This window comes from Engystomops pustulosus, chromosome 6 (genome assembly GCF_040894005.1).
Source record: "Engystomops pustulosus chromosome 6, aEngPut4.maternal, whole genome shotgun sequence".
Classification (NCBI taxonomy): Eukaryota; Metazoa; Chordata; class Amphibia; order Anura; family Leptodactylidae; genus Engystomops; species Engystomops pustulosus.
Genome location: NC_092416.1, coordinates 107,406,612 through 107,419,861, shown reverse-complemented (window position 1 = coordinate 107,419,861; position 13,250 = coordinate 107,406,612). Strand labels below are relative to the sequence as shown.

Below are 13,250 nucleotides of genomic sequence, written 5' to 3'. Positions count from 1 at the left end.
CAAATAGTTACCCCTTAATATACCAGCATTGTCTACAGGTACTAGGGACCACACAGGTTCCGATTCTTACAGACTTTGAACGCATCTGTTTGAGGGGCTCAGCCTCTAAAGGGCTAAGTTGATATGAAGTTGATATGGGATAAGGCTCCCAAAGGTTCTACATCAGCCATATACAAAGAAAATCAATATAAGATCGTAATGAACTGGTATCACACCCCAGCGCTACTAAACAAACTAAACCCACAAACTCCTGATACATGCTGGCGGTGTAATGCCGCTGGAGCCTCCCTATTTCATATTTTTTGGGAATGTACAGTAATTCAAATTTATTGGTCAATGGTTAAACAAGTCTTAGAAAAAGTGTTGCAAGCTGTTGCAACACTGGTGTTGACCCCATGACTATCCTTCTAGGACTTCCCCCACAGAATTTTGGGAAATATAAATCCAAACTATTTCTGCATCTGGTAACTGCGGCCAAAACCTTAATCCCTTAACGCTCTGCAATGTTTGATGCCCAATTTCTCCCGAGTGTACTGATAGCCTATATGTGGTGGTAAACTGCTGTATGGGCGCACGGCCAGGCATAGGATCAAAGCAGCACCATATACAGCAGATTTGTATTGTCACATTGTACAAGCTATAAATTTTTTTTTTTGATCAAATAAATTTTTTATTGAAAACCAAACATTAGTTTTCCATTTTTTGCATGTAAACAACATAAACATTACAACAAAGCCCCCCCAACCCCCACCACTTTCCCTCCCTACCCCTGCTTGGTGAGCGAATTGTCCACATTCCAGTATGACCCTTGCAATCGCAGAGAATCCATAATAGATGATGTTCGTCCTTTGGCAATATGAGGTATACGTATGAGTCCATCCAGGATATCCTTAGTCCTAAAGGACTATATAGACAGTCCCGTACAGCTCAGAATAAGTGACGATATACACAGGCATCTAACAATCAGAAGATCATAAATTTTTACATACACTATTCACCATACTAACTATTGGCAAAACAATGGTTACAATCACCTTGCAATACTACTAATTAGTCTGTCTCTAGTAAGAGTTAAGGGAGCCAATCCTGGAGCATCAAGCCATGGGCCCCATATGGCATCGAATTTTTTCAAGGAATTACTCTTTTGATAAACAAACTTGTCCAGTCGTAATAAGAGATTGACCCTAGAAATAAATTAAGAGATTTGTGGAGGCTCAGTATCCTTCCAATGGAAAGCTATGAGCTTCTTGGCTACGTATAGCAGTCGCAGCACTGCTATCCTATGGCTCTCAGACAGTTGCAGCTCCCACACATATCCCAGAATAGATATAAGAGGACTACGTGTTATAGTTGTGGAGTACGTTTGGTCAATCAAATCAAAAACTCCTTGCCAGTAACGACGTAACCTGGGGCAATTCCACATCAAGTGGATCAGGTCTGCGCCAGATCTCTCACACCTGGGGCAGCAATCGTCACCTCTGTACCCCATCTTAAACAACCTAACAGGTGTAAAATATACCCTATGTAGCAAGTATAAATTGGATAACCTCTGCGCCTCACTGACCGAGACTCTAGGTGCCGATTCCAGAATCTCTTGCCATTGATCTTCGGTAATGGTTCCCACATCTTTCTCCCACTTAGATTTTAAGTCTGTAGGGGATTTTTTAATATGGGCATCCCTTAGATATGAGTAGTTGATTGAAATTATACCTCGCGTATCTCCTGATTTATTTATCATATCTATTACTATGTTATGGGCTGATTTTTTTATGGGCTGTGAGCGTTCCTGTTGGGTTATCGCATGTCTCAGTTGAAGAAATTGATAGAAACATGAGTGTGGAAGGTTAAATTCTGAGCGCAATTGCTCAAAGGACTTTAGTGTGTTATCCTCATATAAACAAGCTATAAATTTTAAATTTTTGGGGGTCTATAGCTTATTCATGAGATTTTATTAACTATTTGAAGGGGGACACAAATAAAATCATCAATTTTTGGATTTTTAGCACTTTTTTTTCCCCCCGCTCACCGTAACGTAAAAATAGTGTCCATCCTAACTCCTCTTTTGGAACAGACTCTTTATTGAGTCTCCGGAATGACCTTTAGAAGCAGCAGAATTCACTGGGAAAATGCTGTCCTGGCAAGACACAAGAACATCTAATCCAGAGGTAGTGGGGCCCTGTCCTTCTTGTCCAAATATTAGTTTCCTAATATGTTCCTCTTGAAAATGGAAAAATGATACGGCAGGACCTGCACATTGTAAAAGCACATAAGAGTTGTACAGCATCATCTGTACAATGTACACGGCCAGCGCTTTTGTACCATATCTTCGTTTTCCTATAGGGAAATTCCGTAGGGAAATTATCGCCAAGTGTTGCTCTTATTCACCCTAGCGATGCCCATTGTGACGAATATTGCTGCTATTGGCTGGACCAAATCGCAGCAAAACCCCTCTGGACTCCAAGGCAAACTTGGTGGCTGTCAGGAACAGCCACCACCCTGCCCCGATCACTGTGTCTACAGACATGGTGATCGGTATTACTGACATCATAAGTAAATTCGCTGTTATTGGCTGGTCTGCATTGATGAGCCAAAAGCAGCGATCATGAACTTGGGGGTTGGGGGGAAGGTAACCCTTCTGGTCAATATAGATTGGGTTGGGGTAATGGTAGTCACTAAGAAGAAAGGTCCCACATCTGAATTATGTATATGAACACAAAAAAGGAGGAAGGCAGATGTATATGGGTGAAAAAATAACAAATTTTATTGAGGTATATGTGAGTCATAAAAGCAATTAAAAACCCTGCATAGAAGGGTGACATAACAGAGATTCTCCCTAGCATTTAGAAATAAGATAAATGGATTGCGTAGCACAGAAAACAAAGGTGTCAAGGTCAATGCATATACATACAAACACGTCAGCACCATACAGAACATGAATATCAAACAGTCAGGACACAAAAATGTATGGTGGTATCCTAATAATAATGTATAATGAAAGGAGTGCCCAACATATGTCAAAGTGCAAACAAGAGAGATGATTTTACCGTGTAGAGGATGTAAAGCTGGGGAGAGAGAGGATGCCCCATGCGTATCGCCCGACAAACGGGCTTCGTCTGCCATATACATCTGCCTTCCTCCTTCTGGTCAATGGGGCAGGATGGATAGCTGTCAGGAACAGCCGCTATCTTGCCCCGATCACTGTGTCTGAACCGTGTTGGGAAGTCACTACCCGCCGCACCGTTGTATGAAAACGCGCCGGGAATAGGCTATACAATATTCATTTATTTTTTTGGGCAATTTAGACAAATAAAGGCTTATTTTTTGCGAGACGAGATGCACTGTAAAAAAAACCCTTCATTTTAGTGCGTTTTTAGCTTATTAAAGCAATTTTGTGAACTCTTTACGTGTGGAGGAAGATAAAATCATCAATTCTTGTTTTGTATTTTTAGTATTTTTTTTTTGGGGGGGGGGGTGTTCACTACAGCATAACAATTATATATTGGAGCTAATTTACCCTTTACAAAGGGCCCGATTCGCGTTTTCCCGACGTGTTACCCAAATATTTCCGATTTTGCGGCAATTTCCCCTGAATTGCCCCGGGAATTTGGCGCACGTGATCGGATTGTTGCGCTGGCATGCACGCAACGGAAATCGGGGGGCTTGGCCGAATGAAAACCCGACGGATTCGGAAAAACCGCCGCATTTAAAAAAATAAAAGTGTCGCGGAGCTTGCACTTACCTTCACTAGGAATAGGCCGGTGAACTTGAGTGCGTTCCGATGCTCTTCAGCGCAGCAGCGCCACCTGGTGGACGGCGGAGGAACTGCCTTAATGAATCCTGGCCGGACCCGAAACCACCGCAGAGAACGCGCCGCTGGATCGCGAATGGACCGGGTAAGTAAATCTGCCCCATTATCTTTATTCTACGGATCACTATGATTACGGTGATACCTCATTTATATAGTTTTATGTTGAATCAGTTTATTGACAAAAGTAATAAACAGTAAACAATAAAACCATATATAACCACAGGGAGACATAATGTAGTACATCATATATCATACATGGAATGAAACATGTCCCCATAGTATCTCACATAACCCACTCAAGGAACCCCAAATTTAAGGCAATTTTAAGGCAGTCGGTAAGGTCCGCGGGGCTGCTAAGGAGCTAAGTTGTGCAAAAACGGTCTAATGCCCCACTGATCGTATTTCCCAAAGGTGCCGTTCTGGTATGACGTGACAAGGATGGGAGCTCACCTAGTTGGATAGCTATGTCAGACCAAACAGCACACCTAGTACCTGTTCCTGAGCCCGAGGTTCTCCTAACTGGCCAAAATAGCAACATGTTAACAATTGGAACGAGTAACAGACTTGGTACACACCACATAGGATTACACAGCAGGGAAGGATGGACACATATAGGAAGAGGTAAATGATCCTGGTGCATTGGAAGGCTCCAGCAATGGGATGGAAATCGGAAGAGAATAAGAGACAAACATAGAAGGGACTGGGAAGACCGGTTGATGGGTCTAATCTCCAAAGAGAGTCTCATACTCCCTGCAATCCCTGAACCGTACCCAGGGCTCCCACACCCGTGGAAACCACTCATGAGTATCTGGTGACACAGCGGCTAGCTCTTCCATGTGAAAAAGATGGGACATTTCCTTGGCCCATTCCGCTGCCGTAGGACAAACTACCGTGTGCCAGTGGCGAGGCATGACCGCTCGAGAAGCCACCAAGCAAAACCTTAATATATCCCTCTTTTGAGCTCCAATCTGCCCAGGGAGAACTGACAGTAGGGCGATTTCAGGGGATGGGTGTATTTGTTTTGCAGATATTTGCCTGTATGTCTGAAAAACTTGATCCCAGAATGGCTCAAGTTTCTCGCAAGACCACCACATGTGTAGCATGTCACCTCCATTCGTTCCACAGCGCCAGCAATCTGGTATAGAGGGGAAGGCCTTATGAATCACTGCCGGTACCCGGTACCACCTAGAAACAACTTTATAGCCCTTCTCCTGGGCTGCGCATGCTGAGGACACCTTATGGGTATACAGAAAAGATCGCTGCCAGTCGTCCTGATCTAGCGGAGTCCCCAGTTCCCTACCCCAGCTCCTGATAAATGTAAGCTCTGAGATATCTAAACCCTGAGAAAAGAGAGAGTAGATTTGTGAGATGGCATGTGTCGGTGCCGTACAAGAGTAAAGCATCCCATCAACGATGTCAAGGAGTCCGTGTATGCCGCATTGGGCCCTGCGCTAAGTATGAAAGACCACAACTGGTAGTGTTCAAACCAGGAGACAGTAACGTTGTCTTGACGAGTTTGAAAGTCCCCAAATGGTAGGGGGTGACCTTTGAGAATGTAATACATACATGGGTCCTCTTGGAGTTTCCACCCCAGAAAAGACAAACTCGCCATTCCTTGGGGGAAAGCTGGGTTCTGAAATAACGGCATAAGTGGGCTAAACTGACGGAACAGGACACCTTTAGAGATCATCGATCTCCACAGTTTCAGTCCTTCTCTTAAGGGTCATCAGACTCTATAGACTGTATATAGGAGGTAATGCGTTCCCTGACCTCGGTGGCACACAAGGCGTCTGAGGAGATTATCATTCAGGCGCCATGTCCACGGCTTACGGGATGCCCGTGATATAGTGAGGGTCAGGTATATGGGGGCATGATCAGAGTGAAGTATGTGTCCGATTGAAGTTATGGGCTCCTATGTCAGAGCGTTATGACTTAACAGAAAGAAATCAATCCGGCTATAGGTGCCATGCGCAGGGGAGAAGTAAGAATAGTCTCGGTCTCGAGGGTGAAGGATTCGCCATATGTCTAGTAATTGTAGGCCTTGTGGATCCTTACGCAATGAGCGAATATGGGTTTAGGGGAGTACTACTGCGTCCCGCGGACGTGTCTAGGGATGGGTCTAAGGTTAAGTTACCCCCTACTATTAAGTGGCCTTCAGCAAAGTCTGATAACAAACCCAGTATTACTCTGCAACAAGGGACAGGGTTGCTGTTAGGCAGGTACCAGGTAGCCAGAGTGAGGATTTGACCCCATATTTTAACCTTCACAAAAACGTACCGACCTTCGTTATCTTCTCTCGTGGCCAACACCTCGTGCGGCAGCGATTTGTGAAAGGCAATGGATACCCCATTTAATTTTGCCTCCGGGTTAGCGCTGTGAAACCAATATGGATAGTATTGATCGCGTATGCTGGGCACGCTGGTGGACCTGAAGTGTGTCTCCTGCAAAAAAATGATATTAACCCTCTGCTTGTACATATATAAAATCTGAGATCGTTTCTGTGGGACATTCAGTCCTCTCGCATTAAGCGACCCTATCTTTAGAGTATCCATCCTGATGCTAAAGACCCACCAACCAGAGGGGCACACGAGAGGTGATACACCCAAAGGGGGGGAGGGATGACAAAACAGGGGTGTCACAAGAATATATGAAACATTGCTTGCCTTGGATCTGTGTAGACAAAGGCTGACAAGGACAAATATATAGCAGAACACAACAAAAGACAAGGACGAAAGGACAAACTATGAATAAACAACAAACAATATACTGGGAAACAACAATAACAATACCGTGAGCAGCCCGCTGATCACGGAATCCCCGGTAGGTAGTAAGCTAGCTGTGGACTATGCCATTACCCACCCCACCACAACCGTATATTATGCGCTATAATAAAATGGCAAATCTGAAGGTATCCAGCGAAATAGGAAGTCAGGGAGAGGGAGGAGAGAGAGAAGGAAGGAGAGGAGAGGGAAGGGGAAGGAGGAAAAGAAGAAAAATGAAAACTATAACTTGGAGATAGCCGCAGTTAGAGGCACAGGGCTAAGGCTGACAATATGAATCTCCTCATTTGAACTATCATTGACCGCGTCTTAGGCCTTTAACAATGCCAATAACATGTGCAATATCGCTATTGTACTCAACACAAAATGCACAACTTCACATTATTCTGGTGGGGGAAAACGAGGTTCCCGGTCGCGGTCCATATTGGCACCTCCGCCCCCGGGTCCACGTCGGGCTCTACGTCTGGGAGTACATGTGCGAATTTGTTAAAATTCGTTTCGACCCGATTCGCCGAATTTTTCTAAAAAATTTGATTCGACCCGAATCGAATCAAAACTAATCACGTTAAAAAACAGCCATTTCCTGGCTGCAAAGAGCCTGTAGGGTGTTGTAGAACGTTATGCCATGCTTAGGGAGTGTGGTTTGGTCTTCAAACAATGCTGTGTTTTAGTTATATCGTAAATTTAGTGGCACTTATCGATTTCTGTTGAGCCGATTTCGGGTGCAGCCACAATAGGTCTCAACACCCGGACCAGGAAGGAAAATTCAACAACAGATTTTGTGGTTGTGGGCATTCTCAAAAAATGGTTTCGGAAATGAATTATATACAATTTTAATTTCTGACGAATAACAGACAATTAGTTCTTTAAAAAAATACAACAAACAATTAATTTTAAAATTGTAACAAACAGTGCAGTGTTATCCACAAATGTATATTATGTATACTCTGGTATCTTGATCGTGATCGTGGTTGGTCCTTTTCTTATAATACCCCTCCTCGTGGAACCACATACACTGTGTATACTTATACAATATAATGTCCCAAGTGAGTTCTAAACAGAAGGATGTAGGAGCTTGGTCGGTCCTTGCCTGGTTAGTTCTTCTGATAGGTGTACACCAAAGACATATGTGGAAAAATGTGTGCGGAAAAAATTGATTGATAAAAAGTCCATATGAAAATACGTAGCTAAAAATATAGAATTTCTAAAAAATTATATTGGAGGTAAATTGATGTCCAGGAGGTTTTACTAACTGACAGGATGTAGGGCCCTATAACTGTAATAGCTCTTACAGATCGTTTTTGAACGTTTTTTGGACAGTTCAAATAATATTGCATATAAATGTTGCTATATGAAAATTTGAACACTGACGATTAGTTGACAGCGATTGCTATGGATGCCCCTGTGTTCATATTCCTGCTTTTGGTATGCGGAAGTGACCAAACGCCAAATGCTGTGTGGATTGTTTGTTAGCCGTTTTCCACGTGTGATGGCGTCTGTGAAAAAACAATACAGGCAGTCCCCGGGTTACATACAAGATAGGGACTGTAGGTTTGTTCTTAAGTTGAATTTGTATGTAAGTCGAAACTGTATATTTTATCATTGTAGTTCCCGACAATTTTTTTTTTTTGCCCCAGTGACAATTGGAGTTTCAAATTTTTTTGCTGTAATAGGACCAAGAATTATCAATAAAGCTTCATTGCAGACAATTTTAAGCTGATTATTGCAATCTGGGACTATTTTAAAGCATCCAGAGAGCTTCACCAGAGGTCACAGTGGGCAGAGGGGTCCGTCTGTAACTATGGGTTGTCTGTAAGTCGGGTGTCCTTAAGTAGGGGACCGCCTGTAATAGTAGGTTTGATTCTGTAAGAGTGTTCAAATTCTGTAAGAGTGTTTGGATTCTTGCATCTAGACGCGTTTTGAAGCGCAATGCGCAATGAGGAAGAAGCATTGCGCTTCTAAACACATCTAGCTGCAAGAATCCAAACACTCTTACAGAATTTGAACACTCTTACAGAATCAAACCTACTATTATTGTCACTTACATACCAATGACAAGCATGAAAAGTTTGTATATCTGAGAAACATCCCTTGCAATAGAAAGATATTTACTTATGAAACGCTAGAGAACTGGAACAACTGCTTAGGGTATTGGATGATGCGATTTCACCCACTGGCGAGTGCAACACTGTCTGTACCATACGATGAGAGTCACCCAGTCCGAACTTTGAGAGAAGAAGCCGCACGGTGGAATAGGATATATATAAAAGCAAGATTATTTGAACTGTCCAAAAAACGTTCAAAAACGATCTGTAACAGCTATTACAGGTGTAGGGCCCTACATCCTGTCAGTTAGTAAAACCTCCTGGACATCAATTTACCTCCAATATAATTTTTTAGAAATTCTATATTTTTAGCTACGTATTTTTATATGGACTTTTTATCAATCAATTTTTTCCGCACACATTTTTCCACATATCTGTCTTTGGTGTACACCTATCAGAAGACCTAAACAGGCATGGACCAACCAAGCTCCTACATCCTTCTGTTTAGAACTCACTTGGGACATTATATTGTATAAGTATACACAGTGTATGTGTTTCCACGAGGAGGGGTATTATAAGAAAAGGACCAACCAAGTCCCTGCACCCTCACGATCAAGATACCAGAGCATACATAATATACATTTGTGGATAACACTGCACTGTTTGTTACAATTTTAAAATTAATAGTTTGTTGTATTTTTTAAAGAACTAGTTGTCTGTTATTCGTCAGAAATAAAAATTGTATATAATTCATTTCCAAAACCGTTTTTTGAGAGTGCCCACAACCACAAAATCTAATGCTGTGTTTTAGTATGACACGCACATGACAGCCGCGGCTCTTAGAAGTGAAGAGTGAAGCGATTCTATGTGCACTTACATAGGCCAACTTCCCCAAATAAGCGAAGCGGGAACACAGCCTGACAAGGTAACGTCTGTGCCAGCTCGAAAGGACCGACCTGAGGGCCAAGATCCCACTATAACATCAAAGAGTGCACTCTTTTTAGACTGACTGGCAAAATGATATAGTGCATTGGTGGCATCAGTAGCAGCAGCAGGAGCCCGCAGAGTGGCACAATGATATAGTGTGAAGGTGGCATCAGAAGCAGCAAGAGCGGCAGAGTGGCACAATGATATAGTGTGTTGGTGGCATCAAAAGCAGCAGCAGGAGCCCGCAGAGTGGCACAATGATATAGTGTGAAGGTGGCATAAGTAGCAGCAGGAGCTCGCAGAGTGGCACAATGATATAGTGTGAAGGTGGCATAAGTAGCAGCAGGAGCCCGCAGAGTGGCACAATGATATAGTGTGAAGGTGGCATCAGAAGCAGCAAGAGCGGCAGATGGCACAATGATATAGTGTGTTGGTGGCATCAAAAGCAGCAGGAGCCCGCAGAGTGGCACAATGATATAGTGTGAAGGTGGCATAAGTAGCAGCAGGAGCCCGCAGAGTGGCACAATGATATAGTGTGAAGGTGGCATAAGTAGCAGCAGGAGCTCGCAGAGTGGCACAATGATATAGTGTGAAGGTGGCATAAGTAGCAGCAGGAGCCCGCAGAGTGGCACAATGATATAGTGTGAAGGTGGCATCAGAAGCAGCAAGAGCGGCAGATGGCACTGATATAGTGTGTTGGTGGCATCAGAAGCAGCAGGAGCCCGCACAGTGGCACAATGATATAGTGTGAAGGTGGCATCAGAAGCAGCAGCAGCCCGCAGAGTGGCACAATGATATAGTGTAAAGGCTGCATCAGAAGCAGCAGCAGCAGGAGCCCGCAGAGTGGCACAATGATATAGTATGAAGGTGGCATCAGAAGCAGCAGGAGCCTGCAGAGTGGCACCATGATATAGTGTGGAGGTGGCGGACAATTCCAGTCCCTGGTAAAGATGGTAGGAGGCAGATGGTGCAACTAGCAACAGATGTGTGGCATCAGGCGGGTGGCAGCATCAGAATAGTAGCTGAGGCAGGTAGTTAGAACCCCCGACTCATTTCTCAACGTTTGGAGGAGGCATCATGGCTGATCTAATCTGATGCATTAGGCATTGGTGAGTTGAAATCCTGGCCGATCCAAGCCTGATTCATCTTGACAAAGGTCAGTCTCTCCACATTACGGGTGGACAAGCGGGTTCTCCTTTAGGTAATGATGGCCCCCGCTGCACTGAACACCCGCTCTGATGCCACACTACTGGCCGGGCAGGACAGCTTCTCTATTGCAAACTCCGCAAGTTGCGGCCACGCATCAAGTTTGGCTGCCCAGTAGTCCATGGGATCCTCTACCTCAGGTGGTAAAGTGCTGTCCAAGTAGGCCACCACCTTCTGGTGCAGGGTCTGCTTCATGTCCTGCTGCTGCTGCCAGTGGCTGCTACCCTCCTTACTAGGCGGGTGAAGGAAATTGCTCATTAAGGAATCCAGACTTAAACGACTGTTGATGGAACTGCTACTGCTCCTACCCCCCCACCTCCCCACAGCAGCCGTGGTAGTAATACGTGAGCAATGACTGCCAGGAATCCCCCGGTCAGACCTGACAGAGGACGGACAATGGCGCACATAGGCAGCGGCCAACTGTATGCTCAGTATTTCTCTATAGTATGCCAGTTGTTCCTTCCTCTCAGCAGCAGGAAAAAAGTCACCCATTTTGGACCGGTAGCAAGGGTCCAAGAGGGTGGAGAGCCAAAAGTCATCCCTATGCCGGATGTTGACTATTCGGCTGTCACTAGTTAGGCAAAGCAGCATGCTGCAGGCCATCTGCGCAAGTGACTCTGAGGGACTCCCGGTCTCCATATCCACAGTATACTACCACGGTGCTTCTGGGTCATCTGCCTCGTCTTCTACCTCCTCCGGATGCTCCTGCTCCTCCTCTCCTGTCACCTGAGTAGAAAAACCACAAATTGCACCAGACTCTGCTTGTGCTCCAATGTCCTCTTTCTCCTCCTCATCCTCCTCCAGTTCAGCCCTCAGCGGACTCATGTGGCCATGGGATGTAGTCTCCACTTCTCCAGTGCCCTGACCAGACAGATTTTGCAGCATGAGTTCCAGGACATGAAGCAGTGGAATGACCAGGGCCGGCGCTATGGGTAGGCAAAGTGGGCAATTTCAGGACCAGGACCCCCTGAAAGGGGATAATCTCTTCTTTCAAATGAATCTTGAATTTTGTTTCTAGGTGCCATGGATCCAGAGATATTTAGGTTTAAAGTGAGAATATCTGGTGCTATTTTTATATATAAAAATCACTCCCAACGGCAGTTTAACAGTTAATATCTCCGTTTTCCTGATGCTTAGGAACACAAATAAAGAGAGGAGACTCTTCTTTCATACGAAAAAAGAAGTGAGGTTCTATGTGTCACAGAGCCAGAGATATAGCCCTATGAAATGTGCTTCCCTCCAGATTCTAAGCCATCAGGCTACAGGGAGAATTTGCTGCACACAGGAACTGCTGCACCTCACAGATAATGGAAATATTCACTTTACCTGTTGCTACATTTTGAGAAGGGATAATATCAACTAATATTCATGTTTTTAACCCTTCTCTATGCAGAACTATCTAAGAACACACTTTCTCATTGCCTTTTATTTTGTGATAGTTTTTTTTTTTTGCAAAAATTGACTGATACAATGAACATTCGATCCTTTTCGCCTAATGTCAGTATTATATATTAACACCACAACCCAGAACCTTTCCATAAAGCTATATGTAACACCAAAAACACACACATGTTCCTGAATAAAGTTTTTATTTCCCACCATCCTCCATTACTTACACCTATGTTATGATGTTCTCACTCAAATTCTTATGAAGCGCGGAGGGTTCTGTTATTGTGCGGCTAATACAATGGCGCAAATCTAAATGTGACTTTTATTATCTCGTTAGCTTGGTTTATGGATATATAGTTATTTATTTGGGTAACCATTATATAAGGAAACATACACTGATAAATCTGTGTGACGCTCAGTGCAATTTTCTGAAAAAATTGTTTGGTGTCCCCTGTGGATTTAACGTTCCCTTTGCTGCATATTTTGGTGAATACATTGGTGTGTGGTATGTATGATCTCACATCTTACTGTTTTAGGAAATTATATTTTAGAGGAAATTTTTAATTTTAATTGCCAAATGCATCGCCTGGTTGTCTGCTTTCAAAATTCCATGGGTTTTATGGCGCCTTTACTTTTTATTCAGTTTTATTGATATATTTTGCAGTTTGTGACTGTCTTAAAATTTGTAGCTGAAAAGCAGATATCTAGTTATTACAGTTTTAGTGATATTATGTGGATTTATTTATGTGAACATATCAATATGGGACATATGTGAACTCGACACATGTCCATCTAGGAGATGTGAAGGTAAATATTTTCTGTTTGGAGCACATTTTTTGCCATCAAAGTCAAATTTTAAGTATTTTGTATAAAATGTTTCAGTTTGAATCAAAATTGCATGAAGGCGCCTATGTCTATAAACTCTTTAATGCAATATATCTCATATAATCTTACCATTTATATATGTTGCTTTTTCCCTATCTATTTACTAATCAATCTTCTATTTCTCTTCTACTGTATTTATCTCTCATATCCATCTCCTGTATATATAATCTACTTTAAAGTTCTTCATCTAGAAATCTCTATCATCTTTCA

At 43.3% G+C, this 13,250-nt stretch overlaps 1 protein-coding gene across 4 annotated transcripts in view; it reads right to left on the bottom strand.

Moving 5' to 3' along the window:
- Nucleotides 1-13,250, bottom strand: part of SULF2 (sulfatase 2) — a 696,319-nt gene that overhangs the window by 628,930 nt on the left and 54,139 nt on the right. The gene's annotated exons all lie outside the window — the stretch shown is intronic.